Raw genomic sequence first — 6,374 nt, forward strand, 5'->3', positions numbered from 1 at the left:
CAACACGCACATCTCTTAACTCTCAAACCTCATTTCTCAATGTTATTCCCCTCTCTGACTTTACTTTAGCGACATGGGCCTCCTTACTGTTTCGAGAACATGACAGATCCTTTGTTATTTAAAGTTTTTTGTAATTTCTGTTCCCTTCTCCAGAGCTTTTGTAATCTGCTCTCCCTACCTAGTGCCTTTCTCACTTCAGTCCTTACTGAAATATTTACTTCTTGGTGAGACCCACCCTAAGTATTCTATTTAAAATGATAACTGTCCTTCCCACCCACACTTCCTACATCACCATTTTACATACAGCATGTTTTACTTATTGGCTTATTGTATGTCTCCCTACAACTTGAATGTAATCTCCATCAGAGTAGGAGTTTGGCCCTAAAAATGAGTAAGGAAGCTCTTTATGTACTAATATGAGAAGATTTCAAAGAAATGTTGTTAAATAAAAAACTGACAGCTAGAGAAATGTCTCATAAAACATAAAAATTAACTTGAAATCGATCATAGTCTGAAAAGTAAGGGCTAAAACTGCAGAGCTTATAAAGGAAAAAAATAAGAGGAAATCCTACTGACCTTGAGTTTAACAAAGATTTCTTAGATTCAACAGCAAAAGTAACCTTAAAAAATTGGTCTTCATTCAAACTAAGATCTGTTCTTCAAGCAACACTGCTAAGAGAATAAAACGATGAGCCACACACTGGGAGAGAAAATATTTGCAAATCATATATCTGATAAAGGACTTGTATCCAGAACATAAAAATAATTCTCAAAACTTAATAGTAAGGAAGCAAACAACCCAATTATAAAAAGAAGATTTAGACACTTAATGAAAAAAGATATACAGATAGCAGATGAGCACACAAGATGTTTAATATCATTAGTCATGAGGGGCATGGAGATTAAAACTACAGTGAGATGCCACTATACCCACTAGAATGGCTATAATCAAAAAGACAATAATTTGCCAAGAATGTGGTACCATGTTATACCATGTCATGAGGACCCATAGCAGCTCTCTGGAGAGGCCCACATGGAGAGGAACTGAGGCCTCCTGCCAACAGACAGTATTAACTTGACAGTTGTGTGAGTGAGTCATCGTGGACATGGATTCTCCAGCCCCATTCAAGCCTTCATTTAACTGCAGCCCCTGCTGACATCCTGACTACGACTTCCTGAGATACTCCAAGTCCTAATCACTCATCTAAACCACTATCAAATTCCTCACCTACAGAAACTGATCACAAATGTGTATTGCTGTTTCAAGTCTCTATGCTTGGTAGTAATTTGTCACATAGGATTAAGAGAAATAATATATACATTGGCTGGCACACAGCGAGCCCTTCATAAAAGTTCGCTGTTATCGTTGTTGTGTACTACATGCATGGGTTTGTTCTCACCAGCAAATGCAGGTTTCTTGCATAGGAGGACTTCAGTTTATTCCTTTTTTCTTTTTCTTTTTTTGTACTCTCTGCCTCTTCATCCTTTTTAATCCCTCAGCACAGTGCTGGGCATTCATACAGCAGAAGCCCACTGAGTAACTCAAAGAGAACGATTGAAATCCAAAGGTGAAACAGTTTTAACCTTTGTTACTATAAGGATAACTTTCCACTACCTAAAATATTTGACTATCTCTTTTGATGCAGTTAATGTAAATTTCTGGACTTTTATATGTTAGTTTGTAATGAGTGAGCTGTAAAGGCATGGAAGACTAAGGGGTGAAGAGGAAAGATTTGGTTAATTAAAAAAAGACAATGAAGGAACAAGCACTGGGTAAGACACAAGACCAATTAAGAGGGTCAGTGATGTGGGGAGCCTAGGTGGCTCGTTGGTTAAGCATCTGACTCAATTTTGGCTCAGGTCATCAGCTTGCAGTTTGTGAGTTCGAGCCCCAGGTTGAGCTCTGGGCTGACAGTATGGAGCCTGTTTGGGATCCTCTCTCTCTCTGCCTGCCCCTGCTTGTGCTCACTCTCCCTCTCTCTCTGTCTCTCTGTTTCTCTCTCTCTCTCTCAAAATAAATAAATAGACTTTTAAAAATGGGGGTTCAGGGATGTGCCTGTAGTAAAAAAGAGTAAAAAATGGGAATCGCACCTGGAAGACAGCCAGGAAAATCACACTGATAAATCAGGACTTCAGTGTTCATGGGTTCAAGGCCCACATCAGCTGCCACAGTGTGTTTGTTGATAATGATGGTATTGTTTTTATTGTTGATAATGTTTGTTGCCTCTATAACTGTGGCTAGTTACCTTGAGAATATATCCCATATTTATAAAATATTCAATACCACAGAGCATTAAAAATACACCATACCTGCTTAGATAAATAACCCAAGTCTCATCCCTTGCTGATAGAGTATCTTCTTTGTATGTCCTGATATTACATTCTCTGATAATATTCAAGGAAAGTTTTGTAATTCTAGCCATTTTACTTATGGAATTAAAGATATTTAAATCTACTCTTTATGGCATGAAGTTCATACAATAATTGAGGACACACATGACATGGACCGACCCAAAGTACGGATATTATTGTTAGGAGAAAAAAGAAGGCTTATTTGTGAGGTGTCCCACATTTGGCTCTAGTCTAGCAACAGGTTGTGCAAACAAGCAAAGGACAGTAAGTGGTCCTGGTCATCTTGGTTTCTTGCTTGGCAGTTAGGTGTCATGTTGCCAGTGACTTCCGTGATGGCTAGGTGGACAGTCAAAAAGGAAAAACAGGTAATTATAATGATAGTGATAGTAAACCTTTGTTGAGTTCCAACTATCTGGCTGATATTAGAGTAACAACTTTATTCTTTCTCTGAAACCTCAAATAATCCAGTAAAATACATGCGATTACCATTTTACAGATGAGGTAACTGAAGTTAAGATCATGTCATGGAACTTCAGCTACCCTGTGCTATCCTTCTGCTTCTCATTTTCTGACAGTTGTGACCAAGGTAAAGCTAGGATGAGTCAGAGATAAGGCTCTTGTTTCTAACTTAAAAAAAAAAAAAAGTCATTTTAATTAATTCTATCTTGGTGGTTTATTACCTTGATCTAAAAAGGCAACAGACTATGGTGAAGTTTTGAGACCAGTGTTTGAGACCTCATTTCACCACTTACTAGCTGTGCAGCCTTGAAGAAGTCATATTCATTTAAGCTCATTTTCTTATCCATAAAATAAGAATAATGACTCAACTTCCAGGGTTGCTGCCCTCAATCTTTCTTCACAGCAGCCACAGTGACCTTTTCAAAATGCGAAGTGGACCATGTTATCTCGCTTCAACTTAAAATTCTGCAATGAGATCCCATTTTTCTTAAGGTATAAACTGATCCCCTTAACATGACTTTCGGAGCCTCCCATGATCTGGCCCCTACTTAGTCCCAGGCTTATCTCAAAACCATGCTTCCCCTCACCCCAAGTCATTCGCCTAATCCTCTCATCACAGGACTTCTGCAGTGTGACGTTCTCCTTGTCCACGAGGCTTTGCCCTCCTTACCCCATTTACCACCACCCATCTGACTTCACTTAATTAACTCTTCTCATCTTTAAGATCTTATTTCAAATGTGACCTTTTAATAAACTCTTACAAAGCAGTGACAGGGGCTCTCTTTCCAGTCCTGGCTCCTGAACTCACTGTAGGGCCTGTTGCTTCCAAGAGTGCTCCCCAGAATTAATGCCAAGATTAGGAAATTAGTTTTGCAAGCACCCTGTTGGGTGGTGCCCCTGGCTACAACTGCCAGGACGCCTGGAAGAGTTAGGCCTTTGGCTGGAGGGAGCTAGTGAAGGAACTGGAACTTGCTGGTTGGGTCATTGCCACCACTTAAGGGGAGACATGGCACCTCAGGACTAAGATCCATGAATGTCTCATTTGTTTTTTATTCATTCAAATAAGTGTTACCAAATACTTACAGAGTTTGAAGTACAATGCTATTCTGAAGATATAAAGGTGCAGGGGGGAAAAGAAAGTTAAAAGAGTCTCCCTGCCCTGATGGGGCTTACCATCTACCAGTGATAATAGACATTAATGGAATAACTTTATAAACATATGAAAAATTACAACTATCTATGTTCTATAAAGAAGAACCCATGTGATGGGGGAACTGATCAGTCTGAGACATCAGGAAAATAATGACTGAATTGGGCTATGAAAACAATATCAGATCTTGATGAATAATTACCTACATAAAAAGTAAAATTTTATTTGAGTATGCGTCTTAGTAGATGGATGGGACTTTTAGAACATTTTAGATTACATTATGGATCATAAGATGACTATTATTTTTTGGTAGAGTGAGATGGAGTCCGTCACCAATTCTTTTCCTATATTTTTTATTAGGGGTAGGTACCAAGAAACCTTTTTACACAAATAAGCGAATACAAACAAAACAAAACAAAAACCAGATAAGTGAATGAATGGAATTTTGCCAAATCTTTGTCACAATTTTTCCATCTCTTTAAATTTTGTTAAAGGGGTAGGAACTATCTCACTTGCAAAAGGATGTGTTACTCATTTGAGTAATCTCTTTCTCAGTCTCTGGAAGTAACACCAAAGTCAAGTGACTTATCAGGTGACTATTAATTGTTCTTGTTTCTCTGTCATTTAAAGCCATTCTGGTTTTGGAGCTAAGAACTCCATAAAATTGGTTGTGTTTCATACTTTTTCTTGTTGATTGCAAACAAAGATCTATTTCAATTATTTAGGTCATGTTAAAGTGCCTTAAGAAGACATTATAGATGGATAGAAATTGGTACTGTAAAAATATTATACATAGGTCTGTAATTTCAAGATTTAAACAGTAAGTTTAAAATTACACATTTGACAGAATTAGAAGGACATGTCACCATCTGAGAAGGAATTATTCTTTTTTTAAAATTTTTAAATATTTATTTATTTTTGAGGGAGAGAGACCGAGTGTAAGTGGGGAGGTGCAGAGAGAGAGAGAAAAAGAGAGAGAGAATGTGAAGCAGTTTCCAGGCTCTGGACTGTCAGCACAGAGCCCAACATAGGGCTCAAACTCATGGACCAGACTGTGAGATAACAAGCTGAGCTGAAGTTGGACCCGTAACCAAATGAGCCACCCAGATGCCCCAGATGTTAATTCTAATGAAATGAAACCATTTCCTAAAGCTCAAGGCATCATATCTTAAATTATATTTGGGGTACACTCTGTCTTGCCAGGTACATAAGTGGATATTTGAGTGCAGTTTAATCTACTTTGTGGGTGTAAGGTATAAAAATAATTGTTTGGGGGCATTATTTACAGAATTTACATGTTTCTGTCACAGTAGTAAGGGCATGATAGAAATGCATAAATGAGGAGGGAGGCTCCATACCATCACTGCTGCGTCGGGGTGCATTGGAGTCCCTGCTTGAGCTTGAATAAAGACCCTCGTGTGCTTGCTTTGGAATCGGCTCCTCGGTGGTCTTTGGGGTTCTTGCGATCTGGGCATAACAAGACAACCACACTCCAATAATGTCTGTCAAGACCACAGATATTGCCTCACATCATCAGTAAGAGCAGCCTACATAGATGCCTATAAACGCAGATCCCTACTTCATTTATTTTCAGAGAGGGTAGAACATACTGAGAATAAAGGGCTGCCTCAAGAAACAAGCCAAACTACACATGGTGGAGAGTCCCAAATACCACTGCCAGTAGGGAAACAAAATAACCAAGTGCTTAACAAAAGAAACCAAGAGACACCATCCAAAGAACACTTACTGAAGAGATAGGCCCTGAACAGTCAAAAGAGCCCTCTCTAATACAGCAGAACTCGCAGGGCGGTGTGTACAAGCTTTTAAAATTAACAAGAGATAGCTAACCAAAATGATGAAATGGAAGAACTCCCCTCCAAAGAAACTCCAGGAAGAAATGACAGCTAGAGAACTGCTCAAAACAGATATAAGCAACATAACTGAACAAGAATTTAGAACAATAATCATAAAATTAATCGTCGGGTTTGAAAAAAGCAAGGAGGACATCAGAGAAACGATGGCTACAAACAATTTGGAGCTTAAAAACAGTTATGGTGAAATAAAAAATGGGATAAATGAGATACATAATAAACTGGAAGCATCCAATGCACGGATTGAAGAGGCAGAAAGGAGAATAAGTGATTTAGAAGACACTATTGTAGAAAAAGAAGAAACTGAGNATCTATAAGAAACGCATTTTAGACTGGAAGATATCTTCAGATTAAGAGTAAGGGGATGGAGAAATATATATATCATGCTACGGGAAGTCAAAAGAAAGCAGGAGTAGCTATACTTATATCAGACAAACTGGGCTTTAAATTAAAGACAATAAAAAGGGATGAAGAAGGGCATTATATAATAATTACAGGGTCTATCCATCAGGAAGAACTAACAATTATAAATGTCTACACAC

Source organism: Crocuta crocuta, unplaced genomic scaffold (assembly GCF_008692635.1).
Source record: "Crocuta crocuta isolate KB4526 unplaced genomic scaffold, BGI_CrCroc_1.0 scaffold170, whole genome shotgun sequence".
NCBI classification, from domain to species: domain Eukaryota; kingdom Metazoa; phylum Chordata; class Mammalia; order Carnivora; family Hyaenidae; genus Crocuta; species Crocuta crocuta.